This window comes from Pseudopipra pipra, chromosome 2, assembly GCF_036250125.1.
Source record: "Pseudopipra pipra isolate bDixPip1 chromosome 2, bDixPip1.hap1, whole genome shotgun sequence".
Taxonomy (NCBI): domain Eukaryota; kingdom Metazoa; phylum Chordata; class Aves; order Passeriformes; family Pipridae; genus Pseudopipra; species Pseudopipra pipra.
Genome location: NC_087550.1, coordinates 110,654,182 through 110,680,792, shown reverse-complemented (window position 1 = coordinate 110,680,792; position 26,611 = coordinate 110,654,182). Strand labels below are relative to the sequence as shown.

The 26,611-nt window shown below is 39.8% G+C and overlaps 1 protein-coding gene across 6 annotated transcripts in view; it reads right to left on the bottom strand.

The window, feature by feature from the left end:
* The window catches only part of SYTL5 (synaptotagmin like 5), an 88,277-nt gene extending 61,666 nt beyond the window's left edge, over positions 1-26,611 (bottom strand). The window contains exon 1 of one of the 6 annotated variants that reach the window (XM_064646859.1): positions 26,168-26,611. The gene's annotated coding sequence lies outside the window, so the exon portion shown is untranslated. Of the gene's footprint in view, positions 1-25,797; positions 25,885-26,167 lie in introns of those variants that run through there. The other 5 variants (XM_064646858.1, XM_064646856.1, XM_064646861.1 and 2 more) reach the window with 5 other exon arrangements.

The window sequence follows — 26,611 nt, the reverse complement described above, 5'->3', positions numbered from 1 at the left end:
TGAACTATGTGAATCTTGAATAGAAATCACTGCAGTCTTGTAATGACAACAGAAACTATGTAAGAGTTTACAATATAGAGAATAATGCAGAGCATTATAAAATTTACCAAATGGACAGAGAGTCCCAAATTACATTCAAGTTAAAAACACTAACAGAAAGATGTTTGTAGCAGATTCTATTCTTATAGGACAACTAAAATCAACTGAAGTTTTATTCCATTCACAGCAGGTTTTGTGGCTTTCTTTCTATTTTTTACTGAACATTCCTGGGAATAGATCCTTCAGTTCCATCTATGACAAAAATCTTGTGGTTTTTAACTGTCTTTATCACCTAGCAGAGCAATTTGACAACTGTCAAAAAATATAATTTTACCTGCCTACATGTTCTATGTAGGTAAAAATATATTGTCAATTAGCAGAAATATTCTCCTAAAGAGACAGGATGGCAGCCTGTTTAATGATCTCAGTATTAGCAAGACATAAAACCCACCAATGACAACCTTAAAAAGCAGCATCCTCCAATTTCCCTTATTGCTTTGGTGGAAACAGTCTCCAGCACTTCAAGAACATCAGCAACACAGCTTTTGTGTTCAGGGCTGCAGTAACAGACCTGATGCTGGAACAACTGAGTTTTTCTGTCTGCCAGCTGTCCAACAAACCTGTACCTACCAGCTAATTGACATTAAGGTTCAGACCCGCTTCATTTTCCAGATTTTCTTCTGCACTATGAAATTGCTACTCAAAAATAAGATTTCCTAACCAGACACTACCTAGCTGTTGAAGCTTTAGCAAGTACCTCAAGAGAAGCTGCTATTTGTTGTGTCTTCCTTCTAAACATGTTACACTCCTGACCTAGCTGATGTTCTCTACCCCAAGCCAGCTGAAGTACTGGCAGCAGTTAACTTTACATAAACCAGGCTTTTCCATATTCTCAGATAATGTTACTCTTGCAAGGCTTACTTCAAGGACTGAAGATAGTGCAGATATCTTTACCCTACATGAAACAGATCTAGTAAAAAATCCCTTGTCCTAGCATCCTACAGCACTCCTGCCTAATTAGACACATTCTGTGATGAAACCCTAAGGACACCGCTGTTATTGTGGCACGTGCTGGTACAAGACGTACCAAAAACATCCCCCACCTCTCAGCAGGAGACCATCTGGTTTGGCTCCCCTACCTTTTGTGATAAGTGGCGGGCATTTCTGTTACACACGTAGTTGTTAAACAAAGAGAACAATGATAGCACAACCAGCAGGAACTCTTGCTCCATGGGAAAGGAGACTAATAAGTAGTGAGATACTGTTTTTTACAAGCTACCACTTAAGACTTCGCTGCTTCAGACAACACATAATTAGAGATCAAGCCTGTACCTCACATTAAGACCTAATAGGAAAATTTGCTCTTCTCCTTTCATTAACTGCTTTTGCTCTTTCTAAATGGTCCAGAATAAATTAGCTGACAAGAGTTGAATCATGAATCAGCATAGGGTTTAAAAACAAATCCAGCCAGCTTTTAGAAAGTGACAATGCCCCTTTTAACAGACTTGTGATGTTTTATTAAGTAGCCCTGGGGCTCGTTAGGATATGTGGTTGTTTTCCTCCTAGAACCAGTGAAGAGCTCACACAACAGAGCATTTGAGAAGCACTGAAAGGCAAATTAGGATACATGGAAAAATAGCCTCTAAAAGAACGGGCTTTGTTCTAATCTATGTTCAGTATATAGATAGATCATTGATTTCTTAAGTCAGAGTAAAGCAATGATCTGATATCAGACTTTCAGAGGAAGGAGTAACTTCATTCATTTCTCCTCCGTTGTGACACAATTCCAAGGATGTCTATAAGAGAAGTTCTACAGGATGGGGTTGTTTTCCCTTGCCTCATGGAAAGGGTAGAAGAATTGCTCACTGGGACCATTTCCCATGCTTTTCCCACTTCTCTTAACCCTGTGGAAAGGTATTTTTAGAATTGACTTTTTCCCTCTGAAGCTACTGTTGAGGAAAATACATTAGAAATAACAGACACTTATTAGCATATGAGAGTAAATTTAGACGCAAATGAATAATAAGGTGCAGTTTATCCTGCAATATCCCTGCATCCACTACACGTGGGTACCATCTCTATCCAGAGAGCATTTGCTCACCCTCCCAAGACAAAAGTGTTACTTAAGGCTTGTTTAATAAACAACAAATGAAACAACCAAACAAATAAAGAAAAAAGAAAAAGGGGAAAAAGAATTACAGTAAGGGAAGAACATGCCATGTCACAGCTGCTTGTGACAATTAGAAATACAACACCCTGAAACTGAATCTTCATGAGGGACATTAGTTAAGAGCTACAGGAAGCGCTGTCAATCCACTGCAATTGGCCACTTTTGTAGTTACTGCAGGTGCAGTGACCTCTGATGTTACTGCTGCATCCTCTTAAGCTCAGCAAGTCAACAGGCATCTGCATTCCAAAATGCTTTCCCTTCCTCTCTCTCTCTCCCCCCCATCCTCTTGGGAAGGAGGAGAGACATCCTGCTCTCAAGAGACAAAGGTGAAGGGAAGCAAGATGAAGGGAAAGGAACTATCCTCTTTTCTTCAATGGTGTTATTATCAAATTGCCTGACGCAAGACATTACTCCCACTGCTGAACCATTGTGTTTACTTAGCCAGAAGCCAGCACATGGAACAATTTAGTGACTCAGCAACAGAGGCAACATTTTCCACAAGCACTGACTGCAGTGATACAGGAACCACAGCATTACTTCCTCTAGCGTTATCTCTGAGGCCTCTGGCTGAGTTGCTGTTTCAGAGCCTCTAGCCTGAACACCTGTTTGGTTTCCCAAAGCTTCCTGATGCTTGAGTGACAGAGACTTCACCTATTGCTACTGGTGGGAAATTCTTTGCCAACAATGTTGTTTGCAGCACACATATTTACCAGCTTTGGTGTATTTGGGACAGGCATAAACAGTATTTCCATGCTGATAAAGAAATTCCTATCAGCAGTAGCATGGTGGGGTGGCTGTAATCGACTTTTTGCCACATAAGAAGTCAAGATACATTGTCTCTTGAAGAGGCACCAACCACTGCTCAGACCAAAACTGCATGAGGCACAACAGCCTAGCTGGAAACTCCACAGGAGCAGGATTGATGGCATTGCTGTTTCTTCCACATGCTGCAGGTAGCCACAGTTCTCACCTCCCAGCTCAGTGCCAGCACTATATATCACAGCATGCTGAATCTAAATCCAACACAACCAGCTTCGACACTCAAATGAAAAGAGGCACGTTTCATATGAGTGCTGCTTAAAACACACAAATCCTGCGTATCCTGAGTTAGTTCATATTGGAGTCTGAACTAAAATTTGAAACTAAAATGGCACCAGTAGGCAATCACCAGAATGTGGTCCATATCCACAGTTATTTTTCTTTTTTCTGAGGCCCACTGCTGTATGAAAGCCAACGATGGAAGAAGGAAGGAAAGGGCTGCCCACATTAAGTCTACTAAAATAGCAGACAAAAATGCAAAATTGTAAAGCTTACCATGCTGAAGACTGTAATGGTCAACTTGGTCTCTCCTCCTGTTTTCACATAAGCATACTGCTTGCAGAATGTCATAAACAGGAGCGAGAAAAACCAGCTTCACTTCTCAGCAATGTGTTTGCAGAGTGCACACACCCAGGTAAGCAAATCAAGTGTCAGCAGGGACTGAAGCACCAGGAAATGATTGTTGCACAAAATCAGCAAATGTGCAAGGTGACAAAGATCAAGTCAAGACACCGAAATCAAGTGGCAAGAAAGGAAAAACAAACGACACTTGTTGAATGTGATCCCAGTTAATTCCACATGGATTAGACTGAGAGGTGTACTCAGTGTTACAATGCAAATAGGAAGCGGATTCTTTGGTTAAGAGCAAACTTCAAAGATCTTTTGATATAAGAGCTAGAAGATTTATGAACTGGCAAGTCATACATTGCATTAAAGAAAGGATCGTATATGACTGACAGCAACGTTGTTTGAAGAGCCATTAAAAGCACATACAAATTGGTATCAGTGCACTGGAGTGAAAATGAGCTGAGAGAAAAGCTGAGAATCTGATTCCTTAAGTCTACCTATCTCTAAGTCATGTAGTGAAGTGTGTTGTTTGATTTCATAGTAATTAGAAAAACCTCAAATTCATTAATCAAACAAACACAGTGGGTTCAGAAGCACTTCATTTTTAGGTCAGGCATGATTCCAGCTGTCTGGTCATGTCTTGGCAAAGCTGTCATACTCCTACCTCCAGGACTGCAGATCTCTCTCCAACCACAGTCAATGCCTATGAGCTGTATCTAATTTCTAGAATTACTGTAATAACATTTCAAAACCTAAATCACAAGTGTTTAAAGACTAAAGCTCAGTAAGTCTACAAAGTAGATCTTGCTGTGTAAGAAAGGAGTAAATTAACCTGCCTGATTATACAAATAAGAGAGTTAAGACTAAGCTCAGCACTGACAGCCTGAGCATACATTAAACCTTGCTCCTTCTACAGGTCTCCTAATGCTTGTTTTTCAGCCCTTATAAAAACCTTCAAGTGACAGAAAAAAAAGCATTTTAAAAAAAATTAATAACATTTTCTGTTTCCTTGCTGTAGAAATTTAGGTTCATGCAGCTACCCAGTCAGGTTACATACTGCATCAACAGGGAACACCACTGCCCTGCAAAACTCCCCATGGAGCACACTGCTGGCTGCTACCCCAACAACCCTGGTTATTTTTCAAGTGTACTGGGAAAAAGGCAGCATGCATGCAGGCAGGGGAACAAGTGCAGAACAGAGTTAGAGAGTACACCAGGCAGTTCACTTGTGAACACAGGCCCATGCACCCCAGAGATCCTACAAAACAATTAAATGAGAGAATTTAACCCCGTAGGTGATGCTTTGGATAAACCAATATCTAGTAATCTCTATATTACACTACTTTAGCTGCTATACTTACAAAGAGGAGGCAAGGAGTGGGAAGAATGACACAACAGGGTGGCAACCTTTTTCTTTTGTTTTGCCCATCGTGGAGTAAACGTGGCTCACTTTCCTGGCTGAGCATTTAACCGGAAGAGATGATACTTCCAGGGTAAGAATGGAGAGAAAGTCAATGAATTGGTATGCAAAATTAAAGAAACTGAACAGATCTGCATCAAAGAATGAATGAAGGAAAAATATTTTTGCTATTGTTTAGCAAATAACATCTGTGCAACGTTAAATCAGCCATGAAAATATGACTTAGGGCTTGAGTCATCTCAGTCTTATTGCTTAGTCACAGCATGTATGAAGGCAGTGTTCATTCAGTACTGAACTTTACCTTAACACATTGAAGTTAATCCCTGTGTCTGTATACTTTCTGTGATTAAATAGAAAGAAAAGCAAGGAACAGTAGAATAGATTTATACACAGTTGTAAAACAAGTTCTAATATGCACAGTACATATGTTTTGTTTAATACCTGAATAAATTATGAGTTTAACCAAGACTCACCATTATGAAATTTAACTAAGACAAGTTGAAGAAAGGTTATCAATTCTTTACTTTTAAAAATTTGTAGCAACCTTTCCCTACATTGAAATAAAATAAAAGTAGCTGTTTCTTTTAATTGCAGCAAGTTATTGGCTGAAATATCTGTAGATTTGTTTGATTTCTTTTTTTCCTAGCAGAATATTCTCACCAGAAGACACCACCAGGTGTGTTACACGGGAATGGATGAAGATTTTTCAAAGATTACGACAGAAATTTGTTTGTAACTTCAAATTCAAATGTTTTCACTGATTTGCCGAGCTAAAAGTATTCCAAAGGACGTGCCCTAACTTCATCAAACGTTTCATTTTACAGAAAGACTCATGAGTCATCTGAGTCTTGAAAAAATTCTGTCATTGACTTTGCTTTCTTCATGAACAAATGAAAATAAAATTCTCTCAGCTCTGCAAGAGGGCTGCAGGAAGACTGCTGAGGAACTGCTGCCTGGCTGCAGAGCCAGAGAAGAGGGAACCAGCACCTAGAAAAGCAACCATTTGGGAAAGCATCCACCAAGCCACTACCTGCTCTGGATTTGGGGAGAAGGGAGTACAGACCTTGAGTGTGAGTGCTTTGAATGAGGAAATGTGCATGTGGCACGTGTGTGTACATGTGTGGAGGAGGTGAGAAATCCAGTCCTCCAGTATTTCAGCCTGTTCGGTGCTCTTTTGCCTTTCTGCAACAACAGGATGGTGTAATAACCCTCATTTTCCACTATGAGTGATAGTAACTTTCTATTTGATTTCACAAAGCAACTGGAAATGAGAAGAACTAAGTTTGATTTTCGGGCACACCAAAGGTATCTAATCATACATTATATGATTTTTCTCAATAGAGGTGTGAAAAACCTTTAGGAATTTCATCTGCACAACATGAGGGTGGGGTGTGTGGATGTAGGACTAGGTGACCTTTAAAGGTCCCTACTAATCCGTACCATCCTATGTCTCTATTCTGTGATCTCTCTTATTTATTCTGACATATCATTCCAGTCCCTCTCTATAAGCTACAGAGAGAAACAAGCGTTTCTAGGGCATGACTCACCTCATCTTCATAGGGAGATTTTTAAAAGGTCAGAGGAAACTTTGTCTGGTAGCATCCATTTCTCTCCAGTGACTGTGAAGGGGATGAAGCATGACTACCTCAAATGCAGGCGTGCAAAACACATGAACAAATGCATTCTGCTTCTCCTTTGCAGTATAAAATGAGCTGTTCACAAGAACACTTATCCAGAAACCTACCAGAGGATACAAACAGCTTAATCAGAAATTGGGATGAGCTTGGAGTGTTGCCTTGTTTTGTTTTCCATTAAATACCATGCTACAATGTTTTTCTCTACAAACAGCAAATAGACTAGCAGGTCTCTTAAATCTTGCCATGAAATGCATCTGGGTTGTCCCAGAGTGTCTGCCTCAAAATGGGCATGTTTTGGAAAGTCTGCAAATGTAAGCATATCAGTTTCCAAAATTCTTTCAGCAAGCAGGAAAAAAAAACCCTCACAAAAATCTAGTTAGAAAATGTAATCTCAAAGGTTACACTGCTGTCTGACTGAAGTCTGGATTATGCATCAGCTATCAGAGTCCTGAGGATCCCTTTCAGTGGGGCAGAGGAGGTAGTGGAATATCTGGAGTCTTCCCTCTGCTTCCCCAGGTGAGATTTGTAATATAAATACCTATCCAAGACAGCTCAAAGTAATAGGATATGATCTGTGGGGAGCAGCCATACGTCGTATAAGACTGAGGACAGAAGTGAGATCAGTGAGAAAAGAACTGGAAGCTGCTATCTGATCTTCTGGGACACCAATGAATCCAATGAGCAACTTCAGTAAAAGCCTGTACAGACTGTCTGACAGCAGAATGCACAGGATCAGCATCGTTTTTCATACACTGCACAACAAAGTGAAGTGACAGATTCCTCCAAAAATACTATTAATCAAACCAGAGGAACATCTGGGATAGCTTTCATTGTCATTTTAATACCCTTTGCCCTCTCAGTGCAGCCCATCCAGTGCCTCAGATGGATCTCCCCTGAGCAAAGGGCATGCAGCTGAAGTTACCAGTGCTGAACAGACTGTCTGGCTTCTGTCTAGTTTGCACAAAAAGTACCACAACTGCCTGGCAGCACAACCTTCAGCAGTGGCCAGTGAGAAGCAGCCAGGACAGGGCTGGAGGAGTGAAGTTCAAAGCTGCACAATGGATCACTGTGTGGGAAGTGCTTCAAACTAGAAGGAAGCAGGTGCAACTGCTAAAGATTACTTTATATAACATAACAGAAAATATAAATTTCTATTGCAGAAATACTGTAAGAGATCTGAGGCCTTGTCCAGTCTTTGGCAGTGTTTTGAATTTTTTCAGACATAAATCATACACTATACTATGGTATTTTGTGCTAACTATAAGAAAAGGATCAGAAGCTTTCTCAGCTATCCTTCTGCCCATGACCTATCAAAGCAATTCCATAATATCATACTATTGGGTGCTGTAGAAACAGCAGGAAGACGCAGAAGCTCTCAAGAAGCAGCTTCTGCTTTAACACAGAAAAGTCCTTTACTACTGATTCCCTTTGTTTCCATATTCAATAACTCTCTCCTACTTTTCAGCTAGATATGTAATTCCAGTGGCACTACAGGCAAAAGAGTTCAAGAACCTGGAAGTGAACTTCCAGATTGTCTGCCTGCCCTAGGGTGACTTCCAGGTTTTGGGAAGAACAGATGGTGGGCACAGGCAACATATTACTGGAACACTAGCTTTTAGGTGAAATGACAAAAGAGAAATTATTCAGGAGAAAGACTGTGCAGAGCTGCATTCACGGGATATTAATCACAACTTGACCTTTTTGCAGCAGCTTTCTGCCTCCTTTTGTCCAAAATTTACTCCAGCTATCTGCATAGTAAATGTTTCAGCCTTTGATTGCATTTGCAATACAGACAGCTTATGCCACTTGAAATGATACCAAAATTTATCATTATGTGAGGGTCAGACTACTCACTGGTCAGGGTTTGAGATAGAAAGCACAGTGGATGCACACTTTCAGTAGGAAATCTATGAAAGATCTTGCAGAACAGGACAAGTCATCTCAGAGATGTGTACCCAGAGTAGGTCCAGTGTACACAGAGTAGGCAATCAAAGCCTACCAAGCAAAGAAGGGTTGGTGGCCCCACGTCCTCATCTAGAGAGAGCACCTCCAAAACAGCAAAGACATAGTCAGGAGATGCCAATAGTAGTGTCTCTTGCTACTGCTGCTGCATCTTGCTACCCTGCAGCAGTCAACCCATCACAGCCTGACCTGTGAAGCCAAGTTCCTCATTTACCAACACAGGTTTTAGAAACTAAGGATACATATATGGGACCATGGTTAATAATTTATAGGTGTGGATACAGTTACACTTTTCCCAGCCATCAAATGTTAGATACCCGTGTTCCACTGCTGAGCATTTCTCCTTACATGTCATATGCAGCAACTATAGTTTAATAGATGCCTTCAGGGAGTACATGGGAGTGATAAGGACAATTTAAGTTTGGGACTGTTGAAAGGTTAATAAGATTTATCTATTCAATCACTGACTCACTCGGAGCACAGAGATTCAGGGTTGGTTTTATTTTCCCCATGCTAACATATCAGCTTGCTGTTGCACACAGCTCATGTTCTCAGCCTAGAAGACCAGCTCAAAAGGATTCATACATGCACCTTATCTGGGGCAGACTATTTTATCTTCCAAGATAATCTGGAAAAAAAAATCACCTCCCTACGGGATAAACCCATATGGCTGAGAAAGAGAAAAGGAGAGAAATTTTTTTGTGATTTATTCCAGTATTAGATCAAGTCACCTTCCCTGTCCATTGGTATTGGAACACCACTCACCAGCAAACACTGCCCACATGTCTACATGTAGATTATTAGGTACTGATAACCATTTGGGTCCCTTCCGAGACCACACAAGAACCTATAAAAACTGGAAGACTTATTTTATGACAGAAGAATAAGCTTCTCCAATTTTAAAAAAGTGCATGTTTTTTATTCCATCTATGTCTTTACTCTCTCCTTTATCATTACTGCGAATCAGCAAGTTCAAACACAATTTTTCACTTTAACTTAAAGCCCCCATAGTAATATTTCCAGAAATCAGAGTAAATAAATGCAAACAAAATCACTTTCTGATCATCCCAAATTAATATGCTGTAATAACTCCTACTTGTGAATCAGTGCTATTCCAACCCTCAGGAATTAAGCTTGTGTGTGTGTACATGAAACCCCAAAGTAATTGTTGCTGTATTGTGAACGATATTCCCGGATTTTTTCAGGAAACAAAACAAAAACCCTTAAGTCACAGTGCCTTGGGTACAGCCTTTCATACTACCTCAGACTTGCAGCTGCTCAACATCTTAAAAATGTGCCAATTTTTTTTCATATTGCTTAGCAATATGAAAAAGTTTTAAATATTACACAACCACAAATTTTATTTTCCACAGGACTTCTGTTCTATTCAAGACACAGGAAAGATCATGGAAAAGCAGCTGTCCCAAATTTCTTCCAAGTTTCCCCACTCACCATACAGTCCATGTCTCATTTGTTGCACATTTTCTCACTCCTGAATACAGAATTAATAGAAGACTTTACTTTTTTTATCATACTTGTACACATGTATCCAAGTACCTTACAAACACTGATCTATATATAGTATTTTTGATATATTATTTTTTATTTAGAAAAGCAAAATCCTATAGGTTCATGACAGGACAAGAAGGGAAACACTTAGGTAATTTAATGTTTCTTGATGGCTGGACACTCTAGTTACAGACAGGCTGATTTCTCAAGTATATTGAGCATCTGTAATGCCATATGATTTTCAAGAAACTTATGGACACCTCGCAGCTTTGAGTGTCAGGCCCTAAAGTATAAAATACTTCGCCTTGTTATAGGGAACAAGAACCCTTCACTCATCTTCTTTCCTTTCAAGGGCTTCTCTACACCCTCCAAAAAGCCACAAGACCCATTTTTTAATGGGAAAACCCCCACATTTATCCACTACATACATTTTTTTATACAGGCATACATACACACCAGGGCAGAACAGGAGAGCAATGACTGTGTTTAGTAAAAAGTGACAGTGACAGAGGAAAATTGAGAAACTGGAAAACCATTACAAACAACATTATCACATTTCTATATTCATATTCAACACAGCATCTAAAATCAACTGGAAATCGGAAACTGCAGCATTTGTTTAAAATCATCAGCACTATTCTAAAGCTAATAATTTCCAACAATAGGATAGCAAGAGACACTAAGAAAGTCACAGAAGCTAAATGTACTTTCCAGCTGTGAGACACCATCTTGGAAGATATTTAGGGATTCATATTTCTATAAGTTTTTCTTATATAGGCTCTTAAAAATAAGCAAAAAAAACCCCAAAAATGTCAGAGTTATAGAGAATGTTATTAGGGCTGTATAATGCAGAAGAAGCAGCAGCAGATAAAGCCTATATTGCAGTTTCAAACTGCTGTTTGAAAGTTGAAAATATGATCAGAAGGTAACAACATAAATAAATAACATAGCTTTGTCTTTGCCACATAGGATCTACTGAACAAAAAGCACAGCCTCATAGAGAACACACCTTAGGCTATTAAAAGCATATAAAAGGATAAAATATTCTCCTCCAATCTGAGGGGACTGTACTTGGAAACAGAGCATTGAAGCTCTAACTTCTCAGCTGCTCCAGATTTAACCCAAAAGCCTACAGACCAGCCCCAACAACAACAGAGGCAAACTTGATCCCTTCTGGCAACCTGTACCCCCTCTGTAGGGGTAGTTAAATTCTTGCTAAAAATAGTACCTGGAGACAACATCGACTTTAGTACTTTAATCCATTATTAGGAAAACATCAAGACTTTACTGAAATAGTGGATTAAAACACCCTCAGAACAGCACTTCCTTCCCCTCTGAAATGATGAGTCCTAGAAATTCTTAAGTTACTTTTTAGCAAATTTAGATTCACAGCCTTCCTCCCTCCAATCCTTCACCTTTTCAATGTACAAATGATGTACAAATGCTACACCTTCAGCATTACTGAACAGTCTCTTAAAAATGGAAGCACAGCACATCACAAAACAACAGAGAATGGCAAATGGAAGAACTTTCTAGTTGAATTCAGCATTGTTTAGCAGCCTGTTCGATGGCACAGCTCTGCAGTGCAGTTGTGCCAGCCCATAGGTCAAACACAGTATGAACTCAAATATTCACAGAGAGACCACGGGATGCTGAGCTGTGTGCACGTAACACCCTCAGTAAGGCTTCCAACCATGTGGTGTTCAAGCAGGGAACAACACTCCATTAAAAACAACAATAAAATTTAAGCTTTCATTGAATTAAATTTGAGTTTGAGCCCTTCTTTTTTTTTTTTTTTTTTTTGGTGCATAGCAGGAGGAAGAGAAAATGGTTGCAGATTGAAATGTGCTTTTCTATGAAAGGATCAACCTTTAGATCACTGAATGTTACAACCAAGGCATGATAAACTAATTTTGATATATTCTGGCTGTTACCCAGAAGATTTGATAAACTAATAAATAGATACATTTGCAGTTTAATTATTCAAAAATTATGATCACTAAACTGTGGAAAATCAGTGAATGGTCTCTCTACTCTATAGCTCAATGTTGCTAGCACAATGTCAACAGACTGAGTGCATGAAGAAACTGAAGTTCAACCAGCTTCAAAAATAAATAAAAAACATTGCAGGACTAGTGTGCATACAGAGTGATGGTGATATTTTTACATTTTTTGTGCTACCATAGGATTCGAATGTCCCACCACTGCAATGGTCTATGAGCACTAGAAAAAACCTCAGGGAATTAATTTCTGAGTTTCACATGCATTGGCCCAAAAAGTTACTTCCAGATGTGCTCCATCATGTTCACGAAAATCTAACCCACAGTTAAACCTCCTTTGCAAGGATTACTCACAATTCTTTCAGCATCACCTGAAAAACTCATTTTCTGCATACACCTTGAATGCAGATACAATATGAATTCCCACAAAAAAATAAAAAAGGAATTAAGCTACTTTTTAATAGCAATTACTTTGTTTCTCAACATGTCATTTCTCCTCTCTGAAGGAGAATTTTACCATCAGAGATGGTAAATCTGTCAAATCTTATGTATCAGATTCACTCAAGTCCCACCTTAGGCTCCCTTTATTGTTCAGTCTCCTTCACAGCAACCCCAGTGCTTTTCCCCAGTTGTGAACTTGAGTGAACAAATGTGGTTGGCTCACCACACACCTGGCAGATGAGATAACAGGGGAGGATAAAATCTACTGTGCTGCACCACACCTTGGCATCTCTCCTGCTCATAACCCACTAGAAAGCCCAATCTCCAGGTATAGTTTCCTAGCACGGATCCAACCCTTCCAAACAATCTGAACTGCGCAGGAATCATCCATCCCACAGCTCAAGGCAGAGTTGTGTGTTCCTGTGACTCAGCAAAGGATACAAGTCTGCACATCAGAGGAAAAGAAACAAGAGGTTTGGAGATGTGATGGGCCAAGGATGCCTTGCCAAAACACATTAGCAAAGTCTGATTTTTTTCACCAGGCTAGACCAGCGTTATCCTGGGACCATGGACAGATCAAGGAGAGGCCGTCTCTGGCTAATCACTGAGGAGCTGCATGGGAGATGATCTCACATGTGGGATGTTCTCCTTGTTGTTTGTGAAGGGAGTAAGCCAGGATACTCAAAAATATTGTGTTTAAATAAAAATAAAAAAAAAATAACATTTTAAAAAAGCTTATTTTATGCAGTCATATGTTTGGAAACAGGGAAGTCCTACCCATAAAGGTAAAAGGAGAGGCACAGCTAGATTTCCAAGTCTATAGGTGTGGACTAAAATTGGTTTACTAAATGAATCCACTGATCCTGGATGTACTAAGTGCAGGCCTTATTGCTGCCAGTTGATAAGAAGACTACTCATGACTTGTGAAGGCAAAGGGAACAGAAGTATATGAATACTGTTAGATAGTGGAACATGCCCTACAGCCTGGAGAAGAAAGATTAAGTGACCATTTAATTGTTAGACACAGATTACTCAGACGCTCATTTTCCATGCTGCCCCAGAATTGGGTAAGTAGGATTTAGACTGTCAAATTCAGCAGAATGCTGGGGAATGTGTAATACTCACATGTGCTTAAATACATAATATCACATGAAACTATTCTCAAATTCCATCCACAAATTTACCTTCCCTGGTATCTTACTTGGACTGATCTCTGAAATTTTCATCAGCTTTTCAAATATTCAGTTTTCCTGTAGTAGCAGGCAAAGCTTACTACAATTCATTTAAAGGTTTTTAAAAACAGATTTAGTATTATTTAGCTTTCTCTAACTCTTCAGTTGGATTGTGCCTCCTCAGTAATTTATTATAGGAATTTCTAAAATAAAAGTTCTATCTATAAAAGTGATTTTCATGTAACTATTATTAAATAACTGAATTCTTGGGAAGTTTCTTAAACACTTTTGTTATGTGATATATTGTCATGTTAATTATCAGTTCACCACTACTCGTGAGAATCCCTAAAACCATGGAAAAATATGAAAAACAATAATCCTCCAAGAGGAGCAGCAGGTTGACATGAAGAAGAAACAATTGCCACCCACCACATGCAAACCATAGCAAATCTCAATTTCTCTGTACTTCAGCTCTCAGATGACACAGGGAGAACCCCTTCTCTTTCTTCAAGAGTCTATCTCAATGAAAAATACATCAAGGATCACAAGGCTCACTGATATCATGGGTATGGCAGATATTTCACTAAAACACACACAATATGTCAAATTACTAAAATCACCCTTTTATTTTTTTGTGGCAAATAGGGTCTCTTCTTTATTACTCAGAATATAACATTAGGTGGGTAGAGAAGACTCTCTATTAAAAACTAACTGATATTTTTTTCCATTATAAAAGGTCAATTTTCTAACAACTTTGCCAAGTTACCCATCAGAGATGAAGTTTTCACGGTACTCACGCTCATGTTTTGGGACATATTTTAGATGAAGATTCTGAAAAGAACCAAGAAATACACCCACCACATTCCTCTTACTTTGTCATAGGTATACACAGTTTCCATTTTCACAAATTCATATACAAGTTGTAGGACAGGGACTTCAAACTTAAAAAACAGGATAGGAAGCGTTTTGTGTCAGGTAATATCTTTTTGCAGATGCTATTACAACTTATCTGGTTAAAACCACATTTTAAGCTTCTGGGGGAAAGCATAGCTCATGCAAGTTTGATGAAGACTTGGAAAAGCTACTGAATACATGAAAACACAGATTTCCCAATGGTCAAATTCAGGCTGATTTGGGAGGAATGTGAAGACAAAAAAGCCAAAACCAACCAACAAATAAACAAAAATCAACCATATCTACTCAATAAAATAAATACAAAATTAAAAACATACTATGTGTAAGACATACTGGGCAACCTGATCTATAAGAATTGCTGGCTGTGTCACTTATAGTACATCCAAATCAACTGATTCTATTTGTTCTTCTGGTCTCACTCTTACCAGAAGGGAGGGTCTTTCGGGACTTCCATAAACATCTGTGTCATCCCTTAAGCAAAGAAATTCAGGTTTCTGGAACAGCTGAAACTATTTGCTTAGTAAAAAGAAGGAATACTACACACCAAACCAAATAGCTCATTTGATGACTTTCTTGTGTAAAGCAATACTATAAATGGTGTAAAAGTTAATTAAATTGGTAGACTGAGAGAGCAAGGCACTGAAATCTAGGGCTAATAACTGGGGTATTAGCATAGAAACAACTATAGGAGGTTTCACAGAATTGAGAAAGTCTGCTTTGATTTTTAAACTATCAGGTCTATTAGTTGCAGTAGTCCAGACACAAATTTAACTTAGGAAGCACAGGGGCACTGGTTCCATTTAATTTTAGAGTTGTAGAGAATTACGGGGAAAAAAATTAAGATATTCTTTTGTATTTGTCCCATTCCTTTTGTTCTTTCATAGTCTGAAACACCAGCCTTCCTGGACCTTTGTTTCTAGCATAACGTGAGTGCTTTTATGCCTTAGCCTCAAAGAACATGAAAAACTGCAGCAGCACAGGTCATGAAACCTCGCTGCAAAGTATCACAGCTAAAGGTTGTAAGCCTTAAATCCTATTTAGCTGTTTTCTGTTTGGCTAACTGCTCTCCTGTTTTTTTTTTATTTTGTCACAGTTCTCACACTCCCACTCCTAGCGAGGTCTCCAGATACATAAATACTTGCAGTCTCTTAATATGGGGAAGGTGTAACAGTATTTTGGAAAAGTAGTCACTCTGCCCTTAGTGCTTTTACAGGGGGTTGGAAAAGGGACTCCAAGAGTAAAATAATTAGACCCGTGTAAAACTACCTAGTTTTGCTAGAGCTTGAAGAAATTATTTTCTTTGTGTTTAAGCCATCGTGACTGCAACAATCATTCTGTTCAAAGTTCACTCTAGAATAAAACCTACTCAAACCAATTCCATTTAGGTGCTGTTCCAGTCCAGAACTGACACAAATCTTGGAAAGCCAGCTTTGATTTTCAAGCTTGCCTTTAAAATCTGCCCCCATGAACATGCATAGACCTCAATTTCACAGGATCTGAGTTTTCATTAAAGATTGAGAACTACCAGTCTCCAGTTCTGCTACAAGCCTCTAGCATATTTTCCGATGTGAGTGCCCCTGTGTGAGGGAATTAGCCATTTAAGTTTGTGTCTGGAAGAACACTAAAGGTGTTCTTCCTATCCATTGTACCAGATAGAATTCTCCATGAGAACAAAGAGCCTAGTTTAAACTACTTTAAATACGGGGATCCAGCTCCTCTGGCAATATAAACTGTTATAACTCTGCTGAAGAAAAATGAATTGTCATTATATTTTTCATTTGGGTTCAGCTCCATTCTTATTTTCCTTCAATACAACGTTTTGTTACAACTGTTAGAGAAAAACCAAAAGGTCTCAGGTAGCCAGGGAATTGCAATAAACCAGCACAGTCACTGAGCACATTAAAGCATGCTCTGCTAGAATCACTGAACACATTTTCATCCAAAAGGCGTAATTTGTAGAATTTCCATTTATTTCTAGAGAATCCAAAACATTTCAAGTACCACACAGCATTCCATTACCACGCCATCATGATCATTACTGTTCACTTGTGTCTACATATTGCCTCATTCTGACCCTCAATTTACATTTCATTATACATCAGGGGTTTCATAACATAGTGAGAGGAGTCAGCCTCTACTACTGAGTATTATACTACTGAAGTGGAAAAAAAAAAAATCACACAAGCAGAAGGCCAAAATTATGCTGCATTATGCTGTGTATTTTTCAATCAAAGTACTCAAAGTCCATTAGGTATTAATTGGAGATGCAGCAATAATAAGTTGGGTGGGTCAGCACTGTGGGATTCCTTAAAAAACAACAGAGAAGTTGTAATGTATTAATAGTCAATTCAAAGAATATGGTCATAGTCCCTTAATTTAAGGATGCAGATACTTTATAATATGAAAGTAAATGACATCTGGCTAATTCAGAAACATTTGCTTGAATGCTTGACCAATTGAAAGATTCTCATTTTTAGGGTGCTGTGCAGATGGTCCATTTTCTTTCACACTATTCACTGGTAAACAAAGAACATCATGCCACAGGGAGTACACTTCAACATTAGAGGTATTTCCCACTGCTAATTAAAGACAATCTTTCAAAAGAGTAAGTTTCTCCCTACACTTTTAAAATGAGCCACAATCTGCTCAGGTATTCTAGGTCCTTGAAAACTAAACAGAAACCTGCTGGGAGGAAAAAAGAAACTCTTTCTAAACCACAAAGCCCAGATTGCTAATTGACACTGGCCTCCTGCTTATTGCCTCCTGCCCCTTGAGACCTGATATTGCATAATCCTGCTGCTGCTCCTCTTTCACCTAAAAACTGCTATTTGGGTGTGCATGTTAGTATTGCAGTAAAGGAAAACATCCATAAAACTAGGATCCCGTAGAAGGATACCAGAATTATTTATCCACAGGAACACAAATATAACGCTTTTAAGACCTCATATATGTAATTTTAGTCTGTTCCTTTCCAAAATGTTGTCTACATATCTGCTTACAACACTGAAAGGAGAATATATTGCTATGCACTTTTTCATTTAGGATTTAGAGGTCTTTTTATTTTGCTCCTCAAGACAAAAAAGAAAAAAATAAAGTGGAAAGATACCAGCAGGGGCCTTACACTGTCAGCAAAGCTCAAGAATATTTGCAGTAATGGAAAGAATGTTTTCAGCCTTCTCTCAGTTTATGCACTGATAATTGAGCATTATTTCATTTCAGTCCTCAAGCAGAACTATCTGAAAACATTTGCATATTAATCTAACAAAAAATAAATCCTCTTTGTGAATCAACTTGAGATTTTTTGTGTATACAAACAAATATATTAATTTTTTTAAATAAACCTACAGCTTTCATACCATACAGGCTATAGTTGAACTGCAATGTTGAACTTCTGAGCATCTTTTATTGTCTTGAGGCACTGGAACAGATTGCCCAGAGAAGTTGTGGATGCCCCATCCCTGGAAGTGTTCCAGGTCAGGTTGGATGGTAACCTGGTGTACTGAAAGGTTTCCCTGCCCATGGCAGGGGGTTGGAACTGGGTGGTCCATAGGGACTCTTTCAACCCAAATCACTCTATGGCTCATTTTGTTCTTTCTCCTCCTGAAGCCAAGTGAAAGGACTCAGCCAACTGGGGCATGCAATAGATTCCAGCTCCTCCTCTGATGACCATGACTCAATCTCAACCCAATGCAATGAGATGACACTTCACTCTGAAGTCAGAAGGGTAAAAAAAAACCTCTCTGTCATTCTTTCTCTGGCTTCAGCCTGCACCTACATAAGAAGTATCCCTACTGTAAAATCAGAGACTACAGTAAGACAAGCAGCTCCACTCCATTTAGTGACTCCTGTCTTTTTACCAGTTATTTTGTCACTAGAATTACCTTTTTAAAAACCAAACCAACCAAACAAACAAAAAACAAAAACAACAACAGAAGAAAAAACACCCTGCACAGAAAAAACAAAATATAAACCTCACATTCCTATCTGTGTCAGGCTGCCACATGGTGATACATTATTCTGTCCCTCTTGCCATTACTCTGTTCCTCCAAGGTCACAATTAAAAACTGTAACCTGGTCTCATTCCTTCACCATTAACAAGGGCCAGAAGGTCAAATGGGGCATTTTTGAGAATGTCAAAAATAAATGCAGTTTCAGAAAAGTGCAAGTTCATACATGAGGTGTGGTCTACGTCCAAGTAGAATCGGAAGAATTGTATCAAGACAGAAGACAAGAGTATCAAACAAGACTTGGATTATTTCTAGCTTTTTGAGGACAGGACAATCAAAAAAAACATGTACAAAGCACGTACAATAAACCATTCCACCATAAACAGCTTTTGCTAATAAAGTTCTCTCATTTTTCATTAAGTCATGAACTTTTTAAAGTTGAGATCAGCTGTTTGTGTGCTACTGATACATGTGATACATGTCAACACATACCCCAAACAAACTTGCAATCATCCATGTTGTATTACCTAAAGCCTATGTTTTTGGTATCAAATGAAATATATTGCCCAGATTTCAAGTTCAGAAACAGTTATTGCTGTTTTAATATTACTTTCCCAATTAAAGGGAGGAAAGTCAGACAAAAAAAAAAGCTTTGTTCGTGATATTGCTGTGCACTTTGAGGCAGCCCACTACAGACATAGTGAGCCTCTGAATCAATCTGCAGTACTTTTAAAATGAAAGTAATGAAATCACCCTGTCTTTAGTAACAGCACTGACTCAGATCCATCTCATAAACCAAGATGTGAATGAGTGCAGAGGTTCAATGACTGAAAGCCAGAACCTTCATGATGGCAGCAGGCATAGGAAAGGGAAAGAAGACAGACTGCACTTATTTAGAAAGAGGACTTTCAGCCATGTCATTTCAGGAGAGGCTGAATGCAAAGACTTTTAAAGCAAGATAAATGAAAACCCACAGATTTTATTTTTTTTTTTGCTTTTACCCAGGAACAAGTCCTTCAGTCTTGAGTCTGGGAGAGAAAGAGAAATTTTCAGAAGGCAGCAAGCTCTTTGGAAAACAATTCTACACCATTACCTTCGAGCCAAAGGTCCCACTCTTACATGTAAAAGCACAAAATATGTAAAGTGTTTCTAAACATGCCCAAAAGGCCTAACTCTGTTCTGAAAAGTGATGAATTCAACAAATTACCTTCCGCAGACTGATTCACAAGTTTTGTTACTGGATGTTTTGCATGCCTGACTCATGTAGGGAAGCAGGTTGTAAGAAGAGTTTCCTCTTCTCACATAAGGGATACACTGCTATCAGAACCATTGAAATCATAAGCTGAATTTTGTCTAGGCACAAGCCTGGAAATGGTCAGACATTGTCCAGGTCACTGTAGATGACCATTACTAGTGGACATCTAATGGTTTTAAAACCACCTACAAATTCACTGGAAGCTGAAGGATGGGGGCACTGAAGACAAATCCTTTAGAACGTTTATTTTCCCTTGTTTCCCTGAAAACCCAGTTTTATTTGGAAAAGTTACAATGTCCGAAACATTTGTAGCAGTCATGAGCTTTATGCTCACTACATTAGTGAGGATGCTTTTGCAGGTATCAGTGGTTCAAGTCTTCCACCAAGCCTGAAGCTGAATGCTTAGCTGCTCTTACTTCCAAACACAGTCTTTTTCTATTTGAAAACGTGATGTGGCAAACTAACATCAAAACGTTTTCACTAAGTTAATCAGAAGGAAGCTCATAAGTTCAATTCAGATATAAAAAATATTACATTAATTATTTAGATACTTAAATGAGAATGTGTACTTTCAAAACTCATGTCCCACAAATCATTTTGACGTGTTTCTGCTCCCTTCCACAAGTGAAATGAAATGGCAAGGTCATGATTTAAAGTGATTTCAGGGCAACAGGAAATTCCTGTCAGATCAGAGATTGTCTTAAAAAAAAAATCTTAAGAAAAGGTTTGATAAAGAGATACTTGTACCTTATCATGGATTGTACCATTTAAACAATTTCATTAAAGGTTCTCACAATCAGAACCAAAACAAACCCATGCCTGAAAACATTCAGAAAAAAAACAGAAAATCCACAGGAATACTATTTCTAGTCCAAAATGCTGGCAGCTGAAATCTTGAGAGAATTAAATTTACCGAAATGGCCTCCATTCAGGTTCTGAATTTAGAAAGGCCAAAGCCAGACAAACACACACTAATGAAAGTACAGGGTTTACAAACACACCATGGCACACAGAATTCCTCACACCCATCTTTCAGGGCACTCCTTACTTACCCCAGCAGCCAGATGACACTTGTGTTTGCACAGGTTACTCATAGTTCTCCACCTTTCTTTGCTGCCATAATTTCCCAGCAGAACAAAATACCAAGGAGGTATAGCTTTCTCCCTTGTTTGGTTTCAGCCTTACCTAATAAATCATTATTCTCCAATGCATTAATTCTTATTCTTCTCCTAATTGCATCCTACTCAGCCATATTTTTCTTTCAAAACTAGACAGGGTTAAGAACTACAGTCCCATTAAAAACTTAGCTATAGCTTCACTATTTTTCCCCTCTAAAACTTAACATGGGTAATAACATTGAAGAGAGCTCTAATCTGGATAAAGATGCCAACAGTTAATAGACATTACTAATGTATCATCTAAGTCTATTTAAAATATGCCTGTAGAACAAAGGGATAGAAATGCTCCTGGAGAAAAGAACGTACTTGCACTTTTACTCCAGAGAACAACAAGAGTCAAGGAAGCTGGTTTATAGTTGGCAACTGTGAAAAAATGTTACAGAAACAACAGCTAGTGTAGAAAAAGCTGTTAGAAAAAATGACTTCTGCAATGCAACATTTCCCTGCAGGCAGCTGGATTGCGTTTTCTTACTGGTATGTAAAACCAATGTAAAACCCAAACCTGTTTGAAACCTACAGGTTTCAAGAATACTCACTTTTGTCATATTCCAGTCTTCTGGGTCATTTTACACAAGATGAAGATTCCTCATTCCCAATACAAATCTCATGTTCTTGTCTGTCAGTGTTAACACACTTCATAATACAGTTACTGCTATTACTGCATTAATGTCTACAGCAAATGGATGCTAATTCCTAGACCATGCCTTTATTTGATCAAATGTATGTCATGTTTCTCTTAACCTTCTGAAGCCACATGTGTGTTTAAGCCCCCGTCATCCTTGGCGTCATTAACCTATTTATTTTCTTAAGGCCTCGTATCGCAAGAATGAGAATTTGGTTCCTTGTTTCCTCCATTTTTCTCTTCTCTGACTCATCAGGCACCAGGGATTGGTGCAAAAATTCAGGAAAAGTAATGAGGTTTCAGGAGTGATATCAAGTACATCTCTTGCTGAGACTGATCTTCTCTACACCTCTGCAATGCCCTCAAAAGCGAGGAGGCAAGCTCAGAGTCAAAGCACATACAATTGCTCAAAAAGCCATTAACTGTGTCATGCAGTAACTGCAAATGAAAAATGTCATCTCCAAGTGATGAATGGCTTGCTTTCAAACACCAGTTCTTGCCTGAAATCTAATAGCAGAATCCTCGGAAACAACATTCTCTTGGTCAAAGATGTTTGTTTCCACAGTATTCAGATAATATCTGCAATTTTGCTGTCATACATATAAAAATAAAACAACCCAAACATCTCCTTCAAGCTCCACTGTCCTGTTGAAGCCCTGAAAACACATCAGTGCTGTATACAAGTCCTACATTGTCCCCATCCCTGTACTATATGATGTAAATACTTGGAGTCCTTCACCCTATGAACATGTTTTCCTCTCATCTGCTGATACACTGCTACTTACACAGTTTCCCAGGCTGTACAGGTGAAAGGTAGTTGTCTAATTCAAAAGTTACTGGAGTCCCAGTGGAGAGACAAGAACATGTTCAGCTGCATTCACCTCACGAGTCATCCCAACCACTGCTAAGAAGCACCGTGTTCCTCACAGGAAATGGGTGAGATGATGGTCTCTCACAAAAAAAGCTGTGATAAATTCACCTAGAACCAAGGCAAAGCAACTGAAAAGAGGACTTTGAAATATAACTTAAATATTCCAGAGATGCACTGAAGTGAAGATGCCTAGCAACTCTATTCAAAATAAATAAAATGCTCATTTAAGGAGCTTCATGTTAATACTCACTTGTGGAATATAGTTCAAACCACAATGGAATTTTGTTTCATTTCTGATATCCATTCCTGTTTCTAAGCAATACAAAAAGCATACCCAGGGAAAAGTTACAATGAAAATAAAAAGGTACAGATTAAAGTAATTGAATTATGTAGAAATTTCAGTGCAGGCAGAGAAATATTTAAAAAAAAATAAAAGAAAAAAACCAAACAACAGACAAATTCGGTTCTCAAGTAATGGAAAATCCCACAGAATGGGGCCACATGATCACAGCAGGGGCAGACTAAGATACAGCAAAGCCAGGCTGTTTGGAACAGGAGGAAGGCAGAAGGCTTCTTTGGCATGTATTGTATATGTTATGATCATTGGTATACATTGCATGTATATGTTTATACATTCCTCCTATATAAAGAGTTGAGAAAATGACTCCAAAAGTCCAAAGAAATACACACATAACAGCTTCCTGTACCTCCTACCTTCCACCCTTGGACCCAAACCCACACTGATCTTCAAGGTCTACTCTTCCAACTGTGCTCACCTGTTCTGCTTTCCAGGCTCTGGGACAACAAACACTCGAGTGTGCTCATCCCTGGTATGAGGGAAGTTTGATGAGGGCAGAGTAAATGTAGACAAGACAATAGCAATAAAGAACTGGGAAACAAAGTGCTCAGTCATAGCAAAATCCTGCACTGCAGATGTGTTCAGCCATCATTCTATCAAACAGATTCCCACCCCACAAGACCAAACATCTTACTAGTAGACAGTAGTTAATCATCAGATATGAAATACATCCCTCTGGATATGGAGATTTAGAGAGAGCATTATATAACCAGATCATGTTTTGCAGACTGGCAAACGACTAGATAGCTGCACCATCACAACGAAAACTGTTTAATTTATACCTACTGTCTTTCCACTCTAACTCATACAGCTACAAGACATAATTCACATAGAATTTTGGTTAAATGAGCACTTCTCCCTCCCTAAAGAACTTAAGGTTTCACCTACCTCTCTCATCTCATGGCTAGGCTTCGCAAATGAAGATTTGGGAATTTCACCTACCATGAAATCTACAAAAGTCAAACATGCTAATAAGTATTTCTTGAGTCCTGAAGTCAGCTTAGAAATCAGTTCAAATGTTTAAGCATGCTGAAATCATACCCACACCTCCAACCTTACAAACCACATTCCTCAGACCTTATTCAGATCTACGAACATCAACTCTCATTGCAACTCTCACCTTCCAGAACTTCACTATAATTGTTTAGATGCAAAACAGAAACATGGAGCAACCTGGATCTAATTGCATTTGGGTAATGACTTATATTAAAAATACACAGGAAAACAGATAGCAAAAAGCTAACCATTGATATCACAGAAACATAGAAAGGTTTGGGTTGAAAATTTCATCTTAAATTTCATCTTGTTCCAACCCTCCTGCCATTGGCACTTTCCACTAGACCAGGTTGCTCAGAGCCACATCCAGCCTGGCCTCTGACACTTCCAGGAATGGGGCATTCAAAGTTTCTCTGTCAACCTGTTACAGTGCCTCACCAACCTTACAGTGAAGAATTTCTTCCTAATATCGAATCTAAATAGACCCTCCTTCAGCTTAAAGCCATTACCCCTCACCCTACCAGTACACGCCCTTATCAAAAGTCCCTCTCCAGCTTTCTTGTAACCCAGTTTAGGTACTGGAAAGGGTTCCAAGGTCTCCGTGGAGCTTTCTGTCCTCCAGGTTGAACAACCTCAGCTCTCTCAGCCTGTCTTCATAAAAGAGGTGTCCAGCCTTCTGATCAACTCTAGAGGCTCCCCTGAATTCATTCCAGCAGGTACATATCCTTCTTATGTTTGGGGACTCCAGAACTGGACACAGCACTTCAGCTGTGGTCTCACCAGAGTGGAGTAGAGGTTCACAATCATCTCCCTCGACCAGCTGCCCACGGTGCTTTTGATGCAGCCCAGGACATAGTTGGCTTTCTAGGCTGCCAGGGCACTTGCCAGGTCATGTTGAGCTTTTCATCAACCAATACCACCAAGTCCTTTTTCTCAGGGCTGCTCTCAATATTATAAAGCTCTTTTACATCAAGAAAATCAGGGGACTGAAGGAAAGAGAGAATACAGGAGAGTGTGAGCTCAGAGATGATGCAGTTTTCCTGATTACATGCCTAATCAAGGCAATAAGGGTTCATTATGATCACCTGTTCTGGCCTCCCTGCATGTAGCCCATAAGATTTCCCCATACTAAGTCCTGTTAAAAATAAATCTGCCTTTAGAAAAAACATCCCTGGTTTAAAGTTTTTTTAATGATGAAAAACCTTTAAGAACTTATTAGCCTAATGAGTGCTTTTATTTTAAAAAACTGCACACCCTGACTAGTCTCAGGATGTTTAACTTCAAATTTCCAACACTGGCTGTTGTTAACCCTTTTCTTTTTTGAGTAAAGAGGCCATTCCTCACCTCAGCATCTTTAGGCAATGATCCAAGCACTTCTTTCTTTTAGATCCACTCAAGAAAAGGTGCCTTTACAGCAAGAAGCTTTTAAATGTTTAATGGGCTGCATCTGGAGCACAAATCTCTCAGCTGAAGTGCATAGAGCAAAACAGTAATACTTGTGCACTTCAAAGGTAATTGTCCCACTTGCTCCTCTATCTTCTCACATTCGCTTAAAGGGCTGTTTCCCTGGCTGATACTCCCCTCCTCTCCTCCCACAAGGCTTTCCAAAAATCACTGACTCTGGGTGTGCAGAATCACCAGCTTATGCTATGACTCCACATTTGGTATGCTGAAAAGAGTGTTGGTTAGCTGCACTCAGTATCCAAAGTATCCAAGTATTCAAAACTACTTTATGTAAGTGGTTCTCATCCTCTATCATTTACTCATTTCTTTGTAGAGTCACGCAATAAAATTGAAGTTATACGTTATTGTATTTAAGAATAAGTAGACTATATTTTTAAAAGCAAAAAGGTGGAAGAAAAATTTCGGCAGCACACGACAAGAGCTGATCTTCACCTGAGCGCCACAGAACCGCTCACCTGCTCAGTGATGACGGGGAGCGCCTTCGCATCCCTCCCACGGCACAACCACTACAGACGGCATCACTGGCGGGCAAGATCCACCACCTTCGATTTTCATAGTAACGCACGGTAGAAAGCATTAAAAAATAAACCCCAGCCTAATATACAAGCACCCCCCCCCCGTCAGATTATTAACGCCAGAAGCACCCGGTCTCCGTGTGGGAAGTTGGGGCCAGCGCAACCCTCTCTCCCCGCTCCCGGCAGGGCGCCCGCGGGAGGCTCTCCACCAGGACGGGTCCTTCTCTCGGCGAAAGGAAAAGAAGGAATAAAAAAGAACACAACCAGAACAAACCCCCAAACCAGTTGCTGTTAAGAACGATGGACTCACCAGGAACCTCGGCAGTAGACGAAGAGCACGTACAAGCAGCAGCATCCCCGCCGCCGCCAAGGGCTGCCAATGCCAACTCCGCAGCCCAGTGGAGCTGGGAGGTCGAAGTCCCGCTCCAGGCGCCGCGGGCTCGGCTCCTGGCTCGGGCAGGGAAGGCACACACCGCACCGAGCCCGCACTGACACTCGCTCGGGGCACGGGCAGGCTCGCAGTGACGCCCGCAGGTGCAGCCCTGTGACAGCCAACCTCGCCTCCTCCCGCAGCCCAGCGCTCCCGCTGCGCCCGGGAAGGGCTGGAGCCGCCCGGCTGTGGCTCCCGCCCGGGTGCGGCTCCCACACGGCCGTCCCCGTCGGGAGGGGACCCGCGTCCCCCCGAACCTCTCTGCTGCTGGGTGAGCCCTGCCGAGCTCCGGCAGCGCCCCACCCGCCGCCCCGCAGCGCCTCT